General features: G+C 39.6%; 1 protein-coding gene across 5 annotated transcripts in view; it reads right to left on the minus strand.

The window, feature by feature from the left end:
* The window catches only part of UNC13C (unc-13 homolog C), a 413,239-nt gene that overhangs the window by 183,128 nt on the left and 206,731 nt on the right, over positions 1-23,380 (minus strand). The window lies entirely within an intron of this gene.

Here is a 23,380-nt window from a genome sequence, read left to right on the forward strand (position 1 = left end):
CCTTTCTAGGATCCAGGAAGTAGTGTAGTGGGTAAAGCACTGGACTCAAGCTGCCGTGCCAACTTTGACTCCCAGCATCACAAGTGCTAAAGTGATGTTTCAATTTTCTCCTTTATTAATAAACAAGAAAGCTTTCCTTTCTCATTGTCCTTGTTTTATATGCTTACTTAATTGCCCCACGGACTGTATGGCCATACTTCTGCAAATAAACTATTTCAGTGAGAACAGGTCAGATTCTGTTAGGAAGATACTTTGTCACATCACCTTGACAGCTTCTGCAGTGATGGCGACCTCTTCAGTGAAGGCTTTCTGCTGTCATCAGAGCCACTCCCCTAAAACACAGCCCCGATACTGCCACGTCCCTACTGGGAATTCTTAGTGATTTCGCATTTGCTTCAGGATAAATCCCAGGGCTTCACTGAGCTGACAAATCTGCTGTTCCGTCTTATCTGCCACCAGTGCGGCCACCTTGCTCATATCAAATTATCGATGGCACCGCTCGCCCATGATTAAGTCCCATGCTCTACTTGATACTGACACTTTCTCTTCTTCCCTTCTCTTTCTGTTCTCTTCCTTCCTTTTCTTTCTCTTTATTTTTTCTTCTTTTGTTTTCATTTCCTTCCTTTTCTTTCATTTCTTTATCCTTTGTTTCTTTTCATTTTTCATTTCTTTCTCTTCACTTTTTTTCTTTTTTCTTTTTTTTTTTTTTTTTTTTGTCATGGTTGTCCAGACCTTACTACTAACGGTCTACTTTCCAAACAAAATGAGAGAGACAGAGCTATATCAACTAAGGGAAAGAGGAGAATACATCTCCACCTCTTGTATCTTTATCATATTGATAAATATGTAATGAATCTTAAAATATGTTAACAACAATACTATGGGCAAAACACGTATCTTAACATGCCAGGTTTTCTGCTTGTCTCAGGTCTGCACAATCCACAGCTTAACTAATTACTATGCAGAGCTAACAACTTCTCTGACTTCTGAAGTGCTGACAGGTGTCTATAAGGTCAGCACCTCACACTAAGGTGACAGCAATAGGCACCCAAGGTGAATGAGGAGGTATATTACTTGTCGACACTTGTAACACAGACCTATTACGATTCCATTAGAGGTTCTAATTTGAAGAAACCTTGAAATATTTTAAGATTCTTAGAAGAAATCTGATGGTCTTGCTAATTGTTATCTCTATTGCAGTCTGTCTACAGATGTCTCTTTTCCATGTTGTTTGTCTTGTTAGTAAACGATTATGCCTTTTGCTGATGTGTTCTGTCTCAGAATTCCTTTGGTATATCCGATAAATAAAAAGAGACAAGAAAAGGGTCCCTGTGGTCAGTGCTACACTGTTTGCCATCTTCCTAAAGCATAGTAAGTGTGTAAGCCACATCAGGCCCTCAGGGTTCCAGATAAGACTCTTTGCTAATACTTATCTGTGTGAATCTTGCATGGACACTACAGTCACAGAGAATCACAGGTGACAGCCCACACAGTGACAAGAAGGTCACAAGATTCAATCACTGTTGAGTGCTGCCACCAATGATCTAACACTCATAACAATGAGTGTAGTCTCACTGGCGATAAATAGAGTTGAGGATGGGAGCATGCTCGTTGTTGGATAAGTGAAACCATTGGGATTAATGCTAAAGAAAACATGAAACCACTACGGATTCCCAGTGGGGACATGGAAATAGCAAGGATATGACCCACTGGGGTTTTGGCGGGGGCAGCTTCTCGGTGATGTTGGTGCCGCCTGTAGCAGAAAACGAAATGTGAAAGCAAGTGTGTCGGCATGCGCAATCCCAAGTCCAACATCTTGTACGCAGGAGGAAATGCCTGAGGTCTTGTTCCTTGGATAGACAATTTGGTGGGCTCTCCAGCCCTTATTTGTAACAATAATGGTGAATGGAAATCATTAGGCAACATAGCAAGGTGTCAGGCTACAAAATCAGTGTACAAAAATCAGTGGCATTTCTTTATGCAAACACTAAGTCCAAAGAAGAAAACATATCCAGAAATCACTCCCATTTACTAACACAGCAAAATCAATCAAATATCTAGGAATAAACCTGACCAAAGACATAAAAGATTTATATACTGAAAACTATGAGTTGCTATTCAAAGAAATAGAAAATGATAGAAAGAAATGGAAAGATATCCCATGCTCAGGGCTTGCAGGAATTAATATCATCAAAATGAATACTTCACCCAGAGCCACGTAAACTTCCCCACCTAAACCTCAAGGTCATCTTTGATGATACAAACCCAATTGCAAGGAAGACTAAAACAAACAAACAAACAAACAAAAAACCAAAGATCAATGGGATTACATCCAACTGAAAAACTTCTGCACAGCAAAAGAAACCATCACCCAAACAAAGAGAGCCCTCACAGAATGGGAGAAGATCTTCACATGCCAGACATCAGACAAGAGACTGATCACCAAAACATACAAAGAGCTCAGCAAATTTAGCAACAAAAAAGCAAATGACCCCATCCAAAAATGGACAGAGGATATGAACAGAATATTCACCTCAGAGGAGATCCAAAAGGCTAACAAACACATGAAAAATTGCTCCAGGTCACTGATTGTCAGAGAAATGCAAATAAAGACAACATTGAGATACCACCTCACCCCTGTGAGAATGGCATACATCAACAAGGACAGCAGCAACAAATGCTGGAGAGGCTGTGGGGACAGAGGAACCCTCCTGCACTGCTGGTGGGAATGTAAATTGGCCCATCCTCTGTGGAGAGCAGTCTGGAGAACTCTCACAAGGCTAGACATGGACCTTCCATATGACCCAGTAATCCCTCTCATAGGTGTATATCCCAAGGACTCAATTACACCCAGCCAAAAAGATCTGTGTACACCTATGTTCATAGCAGCACAATTCATAATAGCTAAAACCTGGAAGCAACCCAGGTGCCCAACAACAGATGAGTGGCTGAGAAAGCTGTGGTCTATATACACAATGGAATATTATACAGCTGTTAAGAACAATGAACCTACCTTCTCTGACCCATCTTGGATGGAGCTAGAAGGAATTATGTTAAGTGAGCTAAGTCAGAAAGACAAAGACGAGTATGAGATGACCCCACTCATCAACAGAAGTTGAGAAAGAAGAACAGAAAGGAAAACTCAAAGCAGAGTCTGGCTGAGTTTGGAGAAGGGCATCAAAGTAAAAATCTCTGGGTGGAGGGTGAGCGGGGATGTTCAGCTTCACTGTGGGGGGCGTGTGGGGGGAGGGACACAGACCTTTGGTGGTGGGAATGGTGTTAACATACACTTTTATTAACTTATAGTCTCACAAATCACTATTTAATTAATTTGAGAGTGGAAAAATGGAGTGAATGTCTCAAATTTTCTGACACATAGACTATAGATCTGAGTATATGTGCCTTCAATCTAAGCGCATAAGCCTTCAAACTGGTGATCAGACTGAAGTTCAGCAGCATGCTCAAACTATTAATGTATCTCTAATAATGACTTGTGCTTTGAAATGTTCAATCACCTATAAGCTTAGACCAAGGAGAACACATGTAACTGTTGGCGTCACTTTATAAGATATAGCTATATGTAAATAACACTAAAGGACACAAACTATGGTGAAGTTTTGTATGATACAGCAAGCCTAATAATGGGATTTTCTTTTTTTTTTTTGTAATTTTATTTATTTTCCCTTTTGTTGCCCTTGTCTTTTTATTGTTGTTGTAGTTATTATTGTTGTTACTGATGTTGTCGTTGTTGGATAGGACAGAGAGAAATGCAGAGAGGAGGGGAAGACAGAGAGAGGGAGAGAAATACAGACACCTGCAGATCTGCTTCACCGCCTGTGAAGCAACTCTCCTGCAGGTGGGGAGCCGTGGGCTCGAACCGGGATCCTCACGCCGGTCCTTGCGCTTTACGCCACCTGTGCTTAACCCGCGCTACCGCCCGGCTCCCATAATGGGATTTTCAAATGCAACCCAACTGCGAAATAATTTGGTGATAGCAATAAATATCTATTGCCTTCTAAACCTTAAGACAGCAGGAACCTTCTCCTTTCTCTACAAAACCCATATTTCTCCCAGTCCTGGAACCTCTGGGGTGGGGCTCACTTTCCTGCATGCTTCTCCCAATTCATACCAACTGACACTGCATCTGCTGATCCCAGCCTAATCAATGCAACCAGTACCACCTCAGCATGCTTCTCTTCTGCTTGTTTCCAGAGGTCAGGTGTGGAATGCCAGCCCTCAAGCTTCATTACTCTGGTGAGACCTTTCTTAGCTCATAGGACTCTTTAATTCCATTTTGGATGGTGCACCTCTTAACAAAACCTCAAAACCTAGATATAGACCAGGGTCATGAGATAGATGTACATGTATCCATAAGTCAGGAGAAAATATACACCGTAAAGGAATAGTGCACGATAATTTGCAATGATTCAGTAAATGCAGCAAACATCTATAAAGACCTAAAAAAGACACCATAAAGTAGCCAACTGGACAGTTTGTACTTAGACCTAGACACCCTCCTCACCTGCCTCCTATTTCACTTCCCTCAATCACTGCAAAGCTCACCTTGTCAGACAAAGGAAAGACTACAAAAGCAGAATCAGGGCAAGAGACTGGCAGACTTTAATGGTGACTCCTTGGTCACTATCAGGCCACCCCATCTCCTGGGGCCCTAGTCGGGTAGTCCTGGGATTCCCACACAAACATGATGGGCCCAGACTTCTAACAGATCCCTCTCTCCACAGTCCCTGGTCATCTCCATCAGGAACAACATAATGGAGCCCTCTGTGGGCCCCTGCAGGACCTTGCCCTCTATGAGGATCAACAATGGTGGGGACTGTTCCATTCTCTGAATGGAAGGTGGACAACATATTGCACCACTTGAGGGAGATGGGTCCTGAAATTAGTGCAGCCTGGACTGTTCCCGGCCGTGACCACAGAATGCGGGCACAGACCTATAGGGATGCAGAGGTCACACAGGCTCCTGTGCTGACTATGGGCCCCAGTTCACATCAATGGGGGTGATAGTCAACAATATTTATACATTTTCCCATATTTTGGAGCTACTTTTTTCCCTGATCTGGTTTCCTAGTGCTTTTTACAACTCTGACATCATCTCTCCAGACAATGCCTTGGGTCCACCTGCATGTTAGCTGTCAGAGTCAGGGAAAAACTAGCAAAGTCATGGGCCCCTTGGAATAGACCTATTAGATTCCAAAATGGAGACCCCCAAATCTTCATCTGCTATATTCTTGCCTTTAGGATCATGATTAGTAAAACATGTGTCTTGTTTTAAATCTTAATTCCCTTTAAACCACCAGGTTCGAGATGCTACCGTGATGCCAACCTGACTTCCCTGGGCAGATGATCCCACCAATGTGTCCTGGAACCCCGCCTCCCCAGAGCCCTGCCCCACTGGGGAAAGAGAGACGCAGGCTGGGCATATGGATCCACCTGCCAATACCCATGTTCAGCGGGGAAGCAGTTACGGAAGCCAGACCCTTCCATCTTCTGCATCCCATACTGGTCCTGGGTCCATACTCCCTGAGGGATATAGAATAGGAAAGCTTTCAAGGGTAGTGGGGGAGGAGTGGGATTTGAAGTTCTGGTGGTGGGAACTGTGTGGAATTGTACCTCTCTTATCCTGTGTTCTTGCCAATATCTCCATTTTATAAATTAAAAAAAAATGAATGGGAGGAAAATTCCTTTTTCAACACTGATAATATTTGCTGGTATTTCAGCATCTCCACCACCACCACCACCATGTTCATCGCACCATCAAGTGGATCATGAAAACAATCTAGAAGGCATGCTGATTAAATACAGAATCCCTTGATCCTTTATTTTTTAAGATTAAAAGATCTCAGATGTCTTTAGGCAATGCTATAATTAGCAAAGCCAAGCTCTGAAGACTTTTTGATGATAACTCAGAAAAGACCGAATTTACTTGGAATAGGAAAGTTGTCTAAGAGAAGTGTTATCCTAAGGACAAGCTTGATTTATATGCAAACCACAGAATAGTCTTCTAAGGCATAAAAACTTGTTTTTTCTATATTTTCCTCCTGGTGATCCCAGTGATTATCTCCCTAAGTTACTTTCTCCTAAGTAGATTTTTCTGTTTTACCTACTAATGTGTCCATTTCTTTGACAACTTTGACAGTTGGATTTCTTAAAAGTACACGAACATGTTGAAATACCCTTTAATTTCTTCCTCGTCTTTTAACATTTTTATCAATGTAAAGAAAGCTCTGTGAGATATGCAATGATAAAAATCTCTCTCATAAGAATTTGGGATAATGAAGTTAAGATAAAAATCATTTTATTATTGAAGCTGAGTTTGACAACTTCTTTTGAATTTAATACTTCCTGGAATCAATTTACAAGAAAAAAACTGTTAAATGCATAAAAAATATGACTATTTTTTAATGGTTCTCTAACTGCACTTTAGAATGATAGAGAGTACAAATAATATTATTATGGGCTGGGCTGACTCTACTCTGACATTCATACTTCACTTTTATTTTCAAAGTTGTAGTAAAACATTAGTTTACAAGAACATTTCTACCCTAAGTTGCATTTTAAAAAATTCCAATCAAATCATTAGTTTCAAATATGAAGTAACTAAGATGCTTAGGTAAAAATACATGTTAAGTTATCTTTTATAAGTTATATTTTGCTGTTACTTGGGCTTTACTCCTCTGGGCATATCTTTTTTTTCAGATAGAGAGACAGATGGAGAGACAAGAAAAAAACACCATAGTAGTGAAGCTTCCTCTATAGTCATGGGAGCCAGGGACTTGAAGCTGGCTTGTGACAACCCTTCCAGGTGATCTATGTTGCTGGCCTTAGGATAGGATTTTTAAGATAATTTCAAAGCAGACAAAGCTTTTCTCAGTAGGATATAACTCTTAGATATACAATTAGCAATGAAAATATCTTTTATAACCATGTGAATTGTTAGTGAGCAAGCATTAGGGACCCTCTCTCTTTCATTATACTTCTTACATCCTCTCTCTCTCTCTCTCTCTCTCCCTCCCTTTCATATTTCTTACATCCTTTGATTTATCTTCTACTGCAACTTAAGTTGCATGTTAAACATAGCATGTTAAACTAGGAGTCAGTCACAATGACCATTGGGAAATCAAGTTACTTTTGAGCTAACTTTGTTGTTGCACAGTTATACAAGGGACTGACCAACATGTTCCTGCGATCCACTAAACCTCTGATACTAGCTAGACTGCTGCGTGGCTGCGATCCACTAAACCTCTGATACTAGCTAGACTGCTGCGTGGCTGCGATCCACTAAACCTCTGATACTAGCTAGACTGCTGCGTGGCTGCGATCCACTAAACCTCTGATACTAGCTAGACTGCTGCGTGGCTGCGATCCACTAAACCTCTGACACTAGCTAGACTGCTGCGTGGCTGCGATCCACTAAACCTCTGACACTAGCTAGACTGCTACGTGGCTGCGATCCACTAAACCTCTGATACTAGCTAGACTGCTGCGTGGCTGCGATCCACTAAACCTCTGATACTAGCTAGACTGCTGCGTGGCTGCGATCCACTAAACCTCTGACACTAGCTAGACTGCTGCGTGGCTGCGATCCACTAAACCTCTGATATTAGCTGCGTCTCCCCTCTCCTGTTGACCCACCTTTTCAGTTTAATTTACATGCTCAATATAAATCCCAAACCCCTGGCCTGAGCGGAATACAGCTTGTGCGATGTCTGCCTGGCGTCTTGTTGCATAGCTAGCATGTGCTTTTCTCACACCTACACTTGTTTCTCAGGTGCTGGTTTTTGAATGGTGAACAACCAGACCTTAGATTTGGTAATACTATGGAAATGATGTAAAGATTCCAAGAAAAGAAAAAGAATAGAATTTCTGTATGACTTAGTAGCACTATTCTAGTTTACTTATGCATAGAAATTAATACACTTAGAGAAATTAGAGCACTTAATTCCAAAGGGAATATGTACCCATATATTCATAGTAGTGCATTGCAGCAAAACATCAGTTTAAAATATTTCCATTCTGGGGGGCTGGATGGTGGCGCAGTGGGATAAGCGCACGTGGCACAAAGCGTAAGGAGCAGAGTAAGGATCCTGGTTTGAGCCCCAGACTCCCCACCTGCAGCAGGGTCACTTCACAGGCAGTGAAGCAGGTCAGCAGGCGTCTGTCTTTCTCTCCCCATCTCTGTCTTCCCCTCCTCTCTACATATCTATCCTGTCCAACAACAACAACAGCTATATCAATGATAACAATAACAACCACAACAAGGGCAACAAAATGGGAAAAATAGCCTCCAGGAGCATTGGATTTGTAGTGCAGGCACTGAGCCCCAAAGGGGGAAATAAAATTCTACTCTAACATAACATTAAAAATTCCAGATAAGGGAGTTGGACAGTAGTGCAGCGGGTTAAGCGCACGTGGTGCAAAGTGCAAGAACCAGCATAAGGATCCCGGTTTGAGCCCCTGGCTTCCCATCTGCAGGGGAGTCGCTTCACAAGTGGTGAAGCAGGTCTGCAGGTGTCTGTCTTTCTCTCCCCCTCTCTGTCTTCCTCTCCTCTCTCTATTTCTCCCTGTCCTATCTAACAACGATGACATGAATAACTACAACAATAAAACAACAAGGACAACAAAAGGGAATAAATAAATAAATAAAAGGTATAATTAAAAGATTTTTTTAAATTCCAGATAAGACACTAGCTTCAAACATAAAGAAACTAAGATATTTAGATAAAACTATGGGAATTGGTCATCATACCCAAAATAGGGAAACGTGCATGCATAAGTGAATAGCTAAAGGAGCTGTGAAATATAACCCCAATGGAACTCCAGTTGGCTATAAATAATGACTAAATAGGGCCTGGGTATCATGCACTACATGCAACCCAAACATCCCCATGTACATGGATCTGGGGTTCAAGCCCCCAGTCTCCACCAGCAATGGGAAGGAAGCTTCATGAGTGGTGAAGCAATGCTATAGGTGAAGCAATGCTCTTACTTTCTCCTTACCTCCCCACTCCCTCTCAATTTCTCTCTGTCCAATCAAATTAAAGATATTTTTTAAAAGAAAAATATGTAGCCTCCAGGACTAGTAGATTTGTCATGCAGGTACCAAGCCCAGCAATTACCCTGGTGTCAATAAAATAAAAATAAAAACTAAATAAATTTTATGAAAGAATAATTCAGTGCCTTTTGAAACAATATAGAGGCTACCTAAGTGGATTATGTTAAGTGAAACAAACCAGAAATGGAAAGACAATTACCAGGCAGTCATATTCATCTATGAAATATAAACAACCAAAACAGACAGATGGAACACAGCTAAAATAGTTGGACTCTTTTAAAACTTTAATAGTAACTAGAAGAGAAGCAAAAACTAATAAAAGAGGAGAGGGGATGCATTTGATTCTATTTTGACAGGAACTTTGACAATGAGTAGTACTACCAAAATTATAAATTGTTGTGACCAATAACATTTCAATTAAAATTAATAAATAAAATAAAAATAAATGATATTCATACATTATGTTTGTAATCTTCACATCTCAGGCCCATTCCCGTAATAAGTCACTACGTCACTGCAGATTAAAGTCCCACAAACTAACAATGAAATAAATAAAACTCTGACTAACACTGAATTGACTTGTTGATATATTAAAAAGTACTTAACCTCATCACCTGGGAGATGATTGTGTAACAGTGAGAATGTGAGAAGATCTCATAAAAAGGACTAAAACCCATCACCTGGGAGATGATTGCGTACCAGTGAAAATGTGAGAAGATCTCATAAAACGGACTAAAACCCATCACCTGGGAGATGATTGCGTACCAGTGAGAATGTGAAAAGATCTTATAAAAAGGACTCAAACCCATCACCTGGGAGATGACTGTGTAACAGTGAGAATGCCTAACTCAAAAAACAGAAGATCTTATCAACAGGACTTAAACCTGTCACCTGGGAGATGATTGATTGATTGATTGTGTAACAGTGAGAATGCCCAACTCAAGAAATAGAAGATCTTATCAAAAGGACTTAAACCTATCACCTGGGAGTTGACTGATTGATTAACAGTGAGAATGCCTAACTCAAGAAAAAGAAGAGTTTATCAAAAGGACTTAAACCCATCACCCGGGAGATGATTGATTGATTGATTGACTGATTGACTGATTGTGTAATAGTGAGAATGCCTAACTCTAGAAACAGAAGATACTATCAAAAGGACTTAAACCCGTCCCCTGGGAGTTGATTTATTGATTAATTGACTGATTGATTCATTGCATAACTGTGAGAATGCCTAACTCAAAAAAAAGAAGATCTTATCAAAAGGACTTAAACCCGTCCCCTGGGAGATGACTGACTAATTGACTGATAGATTGAGTAACAGTGAGAATGTCTAACTCTAGAAACAGAAGATACTATCAAAAGGACTTAAACCCGTCCCCTGGGAGATGATTGATTGATTAATTGATTGATTCATTGCGTAACAGTGAGAATGCCTAACTCAAGAAACAAGATCTTATCAAAAGAACTTAAACCCATCACCTGGGAGATGATTCATTGATTGTTTGATTGATTGTAACAGTGAGAATGCCTAACTCAAGAAACAAGATCTTATCAAAAGGACTTAAACCCATCACCTGGGTTTGATTGATTTATTGAGTAACAGTAGAATGCCTAACTCAAGAAACAGAACATCTTATCAAAAAGACTTAAACTCGTCACCTGGGAGATGACTGTTTGATTGACTGATTGTGTAACAGTGAGAATGCCTAACTCAAGAAACAGAAGATGTTATTAAAAGGGCTTAAATCCACCACCTGGGAGATGATTGATTGATTGATTGAATAACAGTGAGAATGCCTAACTCAAGAAACAGAAGATCTAATCAAAAGGACTTAAACCTGTCTCCTGGGAGATTATTGATTGATTGATTGATTGTGTAACAGTGAGAAAGCCTAACTCAAGTAACAGAAGATCTTATCAAAAGGACCTAAACCCATCACCTGGGAGATGATTGATTGATTGACTGATTGTGTAACAGTGAGAATGCCTAACTCTAGAAACAGAAGATCTTATTATATTTGTACCAGGCCCCCTACCACATTGAAGGAAGCTTTGGTGCTGTGGTCTCATTCACTCTCTACATCACTGGCCCCTGTCTCTATAAATATGTAAGTAAATAAGTAAATAAATATACAATATACTCAGAAAAAAATAAAGATGATATTTCAGTACATGGAAAAGAGGGCTTCAGGAAGGAGGGAATGGTCAATAGTTGCAAGAACCAGAGAGTGGTTTTATAAAATGAGACTAGATAACCAAATGTTGGTGTAGGCAGCTAATATTATAATATTAGCTCTTCAGAAGAGTCATATGACTGAAGCCAAATCAGATGAGTCAACATTATATCTTCTGCTAAGATTAAAAACTGAATAATTTATGATATTCTATCACTGCTTATCATATTGCAAGTCTCAGTGAAGGTAAGAGATCATTACATTCAGTTTAGAACATTCCCTTGTTCTTGGATTGGGAGAAAGCACAGTGGTAGCACACAGGACTTGCACACTAGGTGCCCCACATTTCATCCCTAACACAACTGACAGAGGTGACTCATGCTCTGGACAAAAACACAACCTCCCCTATTCATTTCTGAAATATATTTTCAGAATTAATATCTCCAGAGAAATATCTTACATAAGTGATTGTCCTAAATCACATGTAAGTCCTACTTCCCCTTATATTGCAGGCTTGGACCATTTTTCTCAGCTGGTCTTCTAATAGTACACTATACTCTCTCTTTGCAGTGCCCAACTGTACCTTAATTATTGGTGTAATTATGTTTTTAATATCTATCATTTTGGCTAGACTGTGAGGCCATGAGGATGATGACTGTATTTGGTTTGCTTACTGTTTGTCCCTTAGTCTATAAGTGCCACGTTTAATTATTGAATATTTGTGAATGAATGGTTTTAAATCCCCTGCCCACGTGGGACAGAGAACTTAGAAATCAGAATCAGTCTTCTTGTATGACCTGGCATGCTTCCTTTTGATTACGTTTGCCACTGTCAAAAACTTAGGAAGTAAGAGGAAAAAAAAAAAAAAGGAGAAAATAAAGCAACTCCAAAACAGAACTTTTCACTAGATAGGCTCTAAAAGCACTAAAGCAGAACACAGACTACATTTTTAATAAGCTATTTTTAGAGAATGAGAAGAACTGAAACCCTCTGTGGAGAGCCATGGAGAATATTTATGGAAGATAAAAAGCAGCAAGGAAATAGAGAAAGGGACCAATTCATTTCTTTATAAGATTCTATTCTCCTCTAACTTACTCTAGAGAGAGTGAGGAAAACTGAATTACCAGATCATTACTGTCTATCCTCCGTTTTCTACCTTTACTAACTACAAATTAGATAATGTGTAAAGAGACCACTTATAGGTGATGATTAATGTAGGTACCTAGAAATCAGCACAACTGATGGCTTGGTATATTTTTGCTTTATATATTTCATTTGACATGGTCATGTATTGAAGAGTTAGGATATCTGAAGGTGACTTGCTACTAGAGAAAGACCCTAAATAAGCGAGCCTGTATTTAATCAGCACATCAAATCTGATTGTTATTGTTATGACACTGTTGCATTCAATGAGTTAATTGTAGGTCCTTAGGTGATTTCTTATATTCTGCCTCTCAATATTTGTCTATGTACCTCTAACTATAACATACAAATAAAACCAAAACAATCAAGACAATGATATCAGCATTTTATAGAAGGTTGTAGATAGTTATTTAAAATGCCTGTGGGCCAGAGCTAAACAGTGGTGCTGGTATTTGTCTCACCATCTACAAAACCAGTGAAAAGGTATTGAGGAGTTAGGGAAATGTGGGGCTGGGGGTGGGTTCCAATCATAGAGGGGTCTCCTTTTTTCTATTTTTTCTAACTGAATGAAAGAAAACAGACCAGAAAGGCAAAAGCATGCAGAGTGTTGGAAAGAGATAGAGAGATGTGGATGTGGTGATCAGACAGCCTTGCATTTCTGATATTCCCTTTTAGTATTTCCAATTTGCATCCTAGTACACCAACTATGGCTTAGTGAAATGACTAAGTAAATAGTGATAATTTAATTTGAATTTCATCTTCTTTGTATTTCCCCCCCCTTTAACTAATCATGTCAGCACTGATTTCTAGTTTACTGGGCACATTCAAGAGGAGGGGAGACAAAGAGAGGGAGAGAAAGACAGACACCTGCAGACCTGCTTCACCGCCTGGGAAGCGACTCCCCTGCAGGTGGGGAGCCGGGGGCTCGAACCGGGATCCTTATGCCGGTCCTTGTGCTTTGCGCCACCTGTGCTTAACCCACTGTGTTACTGCTCGACTCCCAAAGACAATAATTGTATGTGGCAGAATGAAAGAGTGTCTGTTTTGGGGAATGAGTATCAGTCAGTAAAAGAATGCTCATCAATATATGAGAGGGCCCACAGCTGGATCAAGAGCATCTGAGAAAAGTCAGAGACACTTTCTAGTCAGTTTTTAAAAATTGTCTTTTATCATGGAGTTTTATTCTGAATTAAGAGGCAAGGGAATTAGATTTGGTGGGGGTGAAGGATATATTGCAGAAGGAGACAGATTCATCAGTCATCTGTTACACTATTATAGGCAAGCAATAAAGTTCTAAAGTCAATTCAGAACAAAGTATTTAGAAAATGATTTAGCAGACTTGAAAAATATGTTTGACCTTGTCCTCTCCTCAAGGAATGTCTAGGTTAAAAAGATCTCTTGAGCCTGGGAGGTGTCACACCTAGTAGAGTGCACATGTTACAGTACATACGCCCCCAGCTCAAGCCCTCAGTTCTCACCAGCATGAGGGAGGTTTCTGAACAGTACTGTAAGTGTCTCTCTCTTCCCCTCCCCTCTAAGTTCCTCTCTGTCTCTATCCAAAGGAACTAGATTAAAAAACAATAAAATAAAAGTTCTGTGACTTAAAGGTTTTTTCAGGAACAAAAACTAACAACAAGAAAAACCAAGAGTTTTGGAATAGCAGTGACCAGATTGGCACTATCCCCAAAACAACAACTAAATTCAACAAAGAGACCCAATTGGATTCAGAATCTATAGCTGACAGATCTATAGCCTCAGGTGGGCAAAAAGGGGTGCAGGCTGTAAGATCAGCATAGTCAAGACAGAGCTCTGGGCGGCATGGACACCACACTGTTATGGGCAGTGAGTACAGTTCTTAGAGCCAGAAGAAAAGAAAAAGGAGCTTAAAACTTTGCAGTCTTTGTCTCAGGAGTTTTTATTAGCTCTCTGAATTTAAGACAAGGACACAACAAAAAACAGAGGGCTTTCACAACCACAAGACAGCCCAAAACAGCCCTCCAAACAACCCTCACCAGAGAGCATACAAACAAGAGAAGCTAAGAGACCAGAATAGCACCACTTGCTGGCCAACAATAAGCAGCACTATAAATGCATAAACAAAGAAATAAGAACAAGCAACTAATTTGCCAATACAGATAGAAAGTAGCATAACCGCTGATCACAACCTAACAAACGCAATGATTGCCACCTCAACATGCTTCACCTCAGACTGTGTCCAGAGACTTCACGTGTGGAATGACAACCCTTCGGCTTCATTACTCGGGTGAGACCTTTCCTTTCATAGTACACTCTAATTTCATCTCAGGTGGTTCACTTTCTAACAAAGTCCCATAACCTAGATATACACCAGTTTCTGTGAGAGAGAGCGTATGTTCACACGTATCCGTAAACTACTGCAAAATATATACCGGAAAGCAGAAGTACATTAGAGTTTGCAGTGAGTACCTCCCTAACACTTCCTCTCCACTATTCCAAGCTTTGGGTCCATGATTGCTCAACAAATTGTTTGGCTTTGTATGTTAACTCTCTTTTCAATCACCAGGTTCCAGATGCCACCAGGATGCTGGCCAGGCTTCCCTGGATTGAAGACCCCACCAATGTGTCCTGGAGCTCAGCTTCCCCAGAGACACACCCTACTAGGGAAAGAGAGAGGCAGACTGGGAGTATGGACCGACCAGTCAACGCCCATGTTCAGCGGGGAAGCAATTGCAGAAGCCAGACCTTCTACCTTCTGCACCCCACAGTGACCCTGGGTCCATGCTCCCAGAGGGCTAGAGAATGGGAAAGCTATCAGGGGAGGGGATGGGTTATGGAGATTGGGTGGTGGGAATTGTGTGGATTTGTACCCCTCCTACCTTATGTTTTTGTTCATTAATCCTTTCTTAAATAAAAAATAAAAAATAAAAGAAAGTAGCATAACAGAGGAAATACAAGAAATTCCAGATAGAGAGAGACTGACTATAGAAAGCTCATTATGAGAACTCTCCAAGAGTCTAAGCAAGAATTGAAAGAGCATTTTACTATGGAATTAAGACACACAAAAGAGGGACTCACAACAGAATTTGCTAAGAAGCCACAAAGTTTGAAAGAAGAACTCTAAGCAGAGTTCACTAAGCAGCTAGGAAGCATGAAAGAAAAAGTTGAAACAGAACTGCAGGGAGTGAAAGACACTTTTGTAAAGAATACGCTTCAGATAGAAGGCTTAGAAAGTAGACTCACACACGCAGAAGAAAGAATCTACAATCTTGAAGATATAGGTAGTCCACTCTTTCATTTCAAAGATAATGGAGAGGAAAGGTTTAGAAAGAATGAAGCAACTCTGTGAAATCGCAGACTCCATTAAAAGGTCAAATGTAAGAGTGGTAGGGATATCTAAGAATGAAAACCAGGTCAAAAGACCAGATAACTTTTACAGTAATTTTAGATGAGAATTTCCCACTCCTAGGCAATCCTCAGAACATCTTTACTCAAGAAGCAGACCAATAATGCAGGTTCAAAAATTCAAAATGACCAACAGAAAGGCACATTATTGTAAAACTATCAAAAAATCAATGACAAGGAAAAAAAAATTGCAGGCTACTAGGGAAGGAAAAGAAGTTACAGGTTAAGGCAAAGTGATCAGGTTTTCATAAGATTTCTCTTCACAAACCCTGGAGACAAGGAGAGAGTGGAATGACACATTCAGAGTAATAAAGGAGAAGGGATTCCAGTCACAAATTCTGTCTCCTGCAGACCTATCCTAAAAATATGAGGGAGAAATAAAAGTTATCTCAAATATTCAAAAACAAAGGGAATTTGCCATAATTAATCTCACCTTACAAGAAAGACTGAATGTAGTCCTACAAGAAAAGAGGAAGCAAAGAAATACACATTCTAAGTGAGGTGAACAGCAGTAGACTAGAATCATGAATACAGTACAAATACAAAAGAATAACAAGCAAATAGGGGAGGGAATTAAAAGATTTATGTTTTCATAAATCAGTATTAATATGACATGCTGGGAGGGAAAAATTAATATCTCAAATTCTCTAACTTGCTAGACCATAGCCCTAAGGACAAACTTTTGCTTTAGCCTAAACATTTAATATATTAGCTCTGCAAGATGACCAAACTCTAATAATGTGATTAAACTGTTCAAGGAGCTCTAAAAATGCATCTCCAAATATAGCTCTTTAAACATTTAAGTCATTTACAACTTTAGGCCAGACAGATCAAGACCATTTGGCCCTGTAAGCATCTAAAATACAAAGATGTTCAGATACCACTAAAAGCTTACAAAACATAGTGTAGTCAAGTATATTAATATAAAGATTAACCACTCGCTTATCATAGAAAACAACCCCCTAACTAACCTGGTTATAATAATAATAATAATAATTAATTATTGATATTCTAACCTCTAAGACTATAAGAAACCTTTTGCATTCTCTTTAAGATCCTCATTTCTCCTAGTCTTGGTACCTCTAGGACCATGCCCATACTTCTTGATGTTTCTTATCTATAATCCCTTACCACCATACCACCTCTGCTGACTTCAACCAAATGATATATATGCCCTGGGTAAGGTGGATGGAGCTACATAGTTAATTTTATCCACAGAAATTTTTTTCAAGATTGGGAATTACTCACTGCCCTAATACAACTTTCTAGCCTTTTCCCTGTGCCCCGACACCATTTTCTTAGAATATCTATCTATCTATCTATCTATCTATCTATCTATCTATCTATCTATCTATCTATGAAATGAAATTTAGACTATATATATTTAATTTTTACTTTATTTATTTTTCCAGAGCAATCATCAGCTCTGGCTTATGGTGGTGTGGGGGATTGAACCTGGGACTTTGGAGCCTCAGGCATGAAAGTCTCTTTGCATAACCATTATACTATCTACTCCAGCCCCCTTAGACAATATTCTTATCCAACTTCAGGCTAATATATATATATATATATATATATATATATATATATATATATGTGTGTGTATATATATATATATATATATATCAAACTCAAGCAAAACTAACATAGTTGTGTGCCTACCCTAAAATACCTAATTTCATTTACTCTATTCCTACTTTTTGGTTCTTGTTCATTAACCATTTTGTCTCAACTTATGTCCTGCCATCTTACGGACACCAGGTTACAGATGCTAGCATGACTCCACCCCAACTTCTCTGGGTAGATGACCTCACCAGTGTGTCCTGGAACCTCGCATCTCCAGAGCTCTGGCCCACTAATGAAATACAGAAACAGGCTGGGGGTGTAGATTGACCTGCCAACATGAACATCTGCTGGAGGAGCAATTACAAAAGCCAAAACTTCTGCCTTCTGCACCTCAGAAACAATCCTGATCCATACTCCCAGTGGGGGAGAACTGATAGGAGGAAGAGGATAAGAGGGCTCTGAACTCCGGCTTCACTAGCACCCAGAGAGAGAGAGGAGGAAAGGGAGAGGGACATATGGAGGTAGTAATGGTGTCATGAGTGGCCTGGAGGGAAAGAGAGAATTGTATCAGGAATAAAAAGGGGGAAATTATGTATAAATATAGACAGAAAGTTGTAGAGATGATGGTTGGCCCATGTTTACTACCTTGGGGGAACTGCAGTGGCTTACAGTGGGAAGACTGAAGATTCAGAATCCTGGTGGTTAGGAATGGAGTGTATTTACACCTCTGCTGACAGGTAGTTTTGTAAATCAATATTAAATCACTAATAAAATTAGAAAAAACAACAGTGATTATTTTAACAGCACTTATTATCAGATTAGAGCACATCTATCTTTTTAAAGCTCCAAAAATACACAGCAAATAAAATAACTCAGTAACATAGTACGCTGCTTTGCCTTTTTCAAGACCCAGGTTTAACCCTGGCTGCCACTGCCCTGCAGGAAGCTTTGGTCTCTGTATTACTCCCCCACTCCCCACCCCCATCTGTCTCCCCTTGAAAAAGTCAACCAGAAATTGGTTGTGTAGTGGCAAACCTGGCTGAATGCATGCATTACTGTGCACAAGGACTTGGGTTCAAACCCCTAGTCCCCACCTGTATAGGCTAGGAGAGGAAGCTTCATGAGTGGTGGGGAAATGCTTCAGGTCTCTCTCTCTCTTTCTCCCTTCCTGTCTCCCCATTCCTTCTCAATTTATCTCTATCCAATACATAAATAAAAATGTTTAAAATATTTATTTATTTTTAGTTTAATAGGACGAGAAAGCAAGTAGATAGACAGATAGACAGACAGATAGACAGATAGATTGATAGATAGATAGATAGATGATAGAAAGGCCTGAAGTACTACTTTACTACTTGTGAAGCTACCCCCTACAAGTTGGGACTAAGAGCTTGAAACAGACCTTGAGCATGACAGCACGTGTGCTCAACCAGGCGTCTTGTTTCAGTGTCTATCTAGGGTTGGGTACTCAGGAGCTGAAATTTAGACAGATCAAAGACTGAGAAGGCTGTTATGCATGTTAACAGTTTTTCAAGTAAACAGTTAAGTTAAATTAATCTGGAATAGTAGGAGGATGCCTGGGCAAGATAAAACGTTTGCAAATTATTAACCTAGGGGAATTTGAAGAAGATTAGATAGATACAGACAGAGAAGAGAATATCTCAAAAAGATAAATTTTGGGTCACTGAAGATCTGGTTGAATGTACACAACACTGTGCACAAGTACCAGGATTCCACCCCTAGTCCTCACCTTGGAGAAGTGGGGACTTTCATGAATGATGGTGTAGTGTTGCAGGCATCTCTCTGTGTGTGTGTGTGTGTGTGTGTGTGTGTGTATGTGTGTCCTTTGTCTCTCTATTTCTTTCTGTTTCTATAGAAAAATGATACAAATTCAGCCAGAATTGATGAAGCAATGGAGACAACAAAAGTAAAATAAACAGAACTCCAAAACAAAATTTTAAATAACAAAAAAATTGTTCAATTTGATCAAATTGGAATGGAGACTTTCTTATCAATGTGCACTGTGACAAAGATAAAACTGGATGACAGGTTATGAAAAATCTCTGTAATATAAAAACTGACAGGGACACCAGAGTATTAATCCCTCAAGGATATTGAATTGTTTTAAATAGCCACAGGATAGGAATAATTTACAAAAGTGCTACTCCAGATGTTAAGCAGCTTATGAAAATTCTTAAATTCATTATTTTACAAATATTTAAATAATATTGGTTTATCATACATATAGGTCTTAAATGTAAAACAGTTATATATATATAATTATATATTGCTTCCAAGGAGCATGCCTGTATGCTTCAGTCACCTTGTTGGGCTCTTCTTTTTTTTGTGGATACAAGATGAGAGACAGAGAGACAAAGGGAGAAGCAGAGTCACTACAGCACCACCTTCCCCCCTCATTAAACTTTTAATTCTATTTCGTACTCTCTCCCCTACTCTCCCCCACACGGGTGTACCACCCAAGTGATCACTGAGGCTGCAAACCTGGGTCCTCACTCATGGTACCGTGTGTGCTCTACTGGGTGAGTTATCTCCTCTATGTCAATTTTAATTTCCACTGAATATCTGGGTTTCATGGACCACCAAACAACTGTATCCCCTCAACTATTTTTTGACTCTCCCATCCTTTCCCTTCTGGTAGCCAGTATTCTTTGGATAAATTCTAAGGAGTTTTAGATTTTCTTTCTTTCTTTCTTTTTCCTTTCTTTCCTTCTTTCTTTCTTTCTTTCTTTCTTTCTTTCTTTCTTTCTTTCTTTCTTTCTTTTCTCCTCCTCCTCCTTCTCCTCCTCCTCCTTCTTTTGCAAGCCTATTTGCTTCGGCATTGCTGTTTGTTTCTCCTTCTTAATACTTTGACCAAATTAGCCTTTGTCTTGTATTTTTGCACCTTGGCTATTTATGCTCAGCTATTGTGTTGAGTAAGGAATAGCCCCCAGTAAACCAAGGCCCTCTCACAGCTGAGGTGACTGACCTCAGTAAATACAACAACGACAAAAGTGATGGGTGATGCATTTCCACAAAGCCTGCTACAGAAACTCTCCCCACCAAAAACAGAGCAAACCAGTGGCAAAAACAAAACAGCAATAATAGCAGAAAAATGTGAAGCGAGAACAGACAGCTACAAAAATCCACAATTAAGTATAAATTTAAGAGATTGTGGGAAGGGAGAAAAAAACAAAGGAAGGGAGAGATACTTAAGAAAGAAGAACCTTTTTATGTCAGACTTCTCACGCAATATAGAACAAAGGAAAAAGAAAATATACAAACAAACAAAAAAACCAAGGACAACCAATTGGCCAACCAGAGGAACAAAGAGAGGAAAGGAAGAAGGCATTTGAGAGTAAATAATAGAGGGAAACTTCCCAGTCCCAAGTAAAAGAAAGGACATTAAGATTCAGGAGGCTCAGAGAGTCCCAAACAGAATTAAAGCAGACCTGAAGACACCAAGACACATCCTAGTTACAATGGAAAGTACTAAGGATAAGGAAAGGATCCTAAAGACTGCAAGAGAAACAGAAAAATTCACCTACAGGGGAAAACCCATAGGATTATTGGCAGACTTCTCCACTCAAACTCTACAAGCCAGAAGAGAAAGGCAAGATACATATAGAGCTCTTAGTGAAAACAAGTTTCAACCAAGGATGTTATATCCTGCTAGACTTTCATTCAGAATAGATGGAGAGATAAAAAAAAAAAAAAACCTTCTCAGACAAGCAACAGTTGAAGGAGGCAACTGAAAGAGGTTCTAAGAGACCTCCTGTAAACAAGAACATCACCATAATACTTGCCATATATCAAAGCAAGTAAAAAAACTGTTTAACAATGGTACTGCAGTACATTAAATCCATAATATCAATAAATGCCAATGGCTTAAATTCACCCAATAAAAGGCACAGAGTAGGAGGATGGATCAGAAAACACAACCCAACCATATACTGCTTGCAAGACTCCCACCTGACCCAACAAGACAAACACAGGCTTAAAGTGAAAGGATGGAAAACTGTTGTATGGGCTAATGGACCCCCCAACAAAACAAAACAAAACAAAACAAAATAAAATAAAATAAAATAAACAGGAACAGCTATTCTTATTTCTGATGCAATAGACTGTAAATAAAATAAAGTAATAAAAGATAGGGAAGGCCATCACATAATGATTCAGAGGGTCAACCAATCAAGAAGATTCAACAATTATTAACATATATGGAACCAATGGGGGCCCATCTAAATACATCAAACGCTTACTGAAAGAGCTATAAAAATACATCAATAATAATACAGTAACAGTAGGAGACTTCAACACCCCACTCTCACACTTAGATCAATGAAGCAGGGAATCAACAAAGAAACAAGAGAATTAATCAATGACATGGACAGACTAGACCTTCTGGACATTTTCAGAGTTATTTACCCCACCTAAGAGACTGGAATGCACATTCTTTTCAAATCCACACAGCACATCCTCAAGGATAGACTGCATGTTAGACCACAAAGACATTATCAACAAATTCAAGAGCACTGAAATCATCCCAGGCATCTTCTCAGACCACAGCGGAGTAAAGCTAACACTCAACAACAAACAGAAAATTACTAAAAGTCACAAAACTTGAAAACTCAGCAAGATATGGCTTAATAAATGCTGGGTCAAAGAGGCACTGAAGCAAGAAATTCAAATGTTTCTCAAAACAAATGAAAATAAAGATAGGAGCTATCAGAATATATGGACACAGCTAAAGCAGTACTCAGATGAAAACTCAAAGCCATACAAGCACACATTAGAGATCAGATCGATGGGGTTTACAGTTAACAATATTTATATACTTTTCCCATATTTGGGAGCTACTCTCTTCCCTGATACAGCTTTCTGGTCCTTTTTCCAAGTGTGGCACCATCCCCCAGGACAATATCTTAGTTCACCTGCACATTAGATGTCAGGTGCAGGCAAAAACTAGTTAGGCCTCTTGGAATGTACCTAAAATAGACCTACTAGCTTTCTCCAAATGGAGACCCCAAATCTCCATCCAGAATATTCTTGCCTTTAAGTTCATGATTAGTCAACGGTTTGCTCTGTTTTTTATCTTTCTAACTCTTTTTCAGCCACCAGGTTCCAGATTCTAACATGATGCCAACCGGACTTCTCTGGGCAGACAACCCCACCAATGTGTCCTGGAGCCCTGCTTCCCCAGAGCCCTGCCCCACTAGGGAAAGAGAGAGGCAGGCTGGGAGTATGGACCGACCTGTCAACGCCCATGTTCAGCGGGGAAGAAGTTACAGAAGCCAGACCTTCCACCTTCTGCATCCCACAGTGACCTTGGGTCCATACTCCCAGAGGGATAAAGAATAGAAAAGCTGTCAGGGGAGGGGATGGGATATGGAGTTCTGGTGGTGGGAATTGTGTAGAATTGTAGCCTTCTTGTCCTATGGCCTTGTCAGTGTTTCCATTTTATAAATAAAAGCTTAAAAATAAAAATAAAAAAACTCATTAAATATTCTATATATATGGTAAATAATTGGTGGATCTTTGTGAGTTAAGAGAAAGGACACAGAGGTGATATTTGGAATCTCAGTGCTAGTCCCACATCTACCCCTACCCCTATCCCTTGGCCTTGAGAAAATAAAGTAGTTTGATTTGAGCAATAATAACCTCCTTCAGTAAAGCTCTGATAGGAAATGAGCTGTCATATATAAGAAAGTAATGTCTGAATGTAAAGAAATGCACAGAGTATTAAGTGCAGGGAATGGATGGAAACTTACAAGTTCTGCTATCAGTGTGAAATTTAATGCACATGATTCACTTTTTTTTTTTTTTAACTCCAGGGTTATTGCTGGGGCTCTGTGACTGCACCATGAATCCACTGCTCCTGGAGGCCATTTTTTCCCCTTTTATTGTTCTTGTAGTCTTATCGTTGTTGTGGTTATTATTACTGTTGCTTTTGATGTTGTTGTTGGATAGGACAGAGAGACATGGAGAGAGGAGGGGAAGACAGAGAGCAGGAGAGAAAGATAAACACCTGCAGACCTACTTCACC

The sequence above is a fragment of the Erinaceus europaeus genome, chromosome 18 (assembly GCF_950295315.1).
Source record: "Erinaceus europaeus chromosome 18, mEriEur2.1, whole genome shotgun sequence".
In the NCBI taxonomy this organism is placed as follows: Eukaryota; Metazoa; Chordata; class Mammalia; order Eulipotyphla; family Erinaceidae; genus Erinaceus; species Erinaceus europaeus.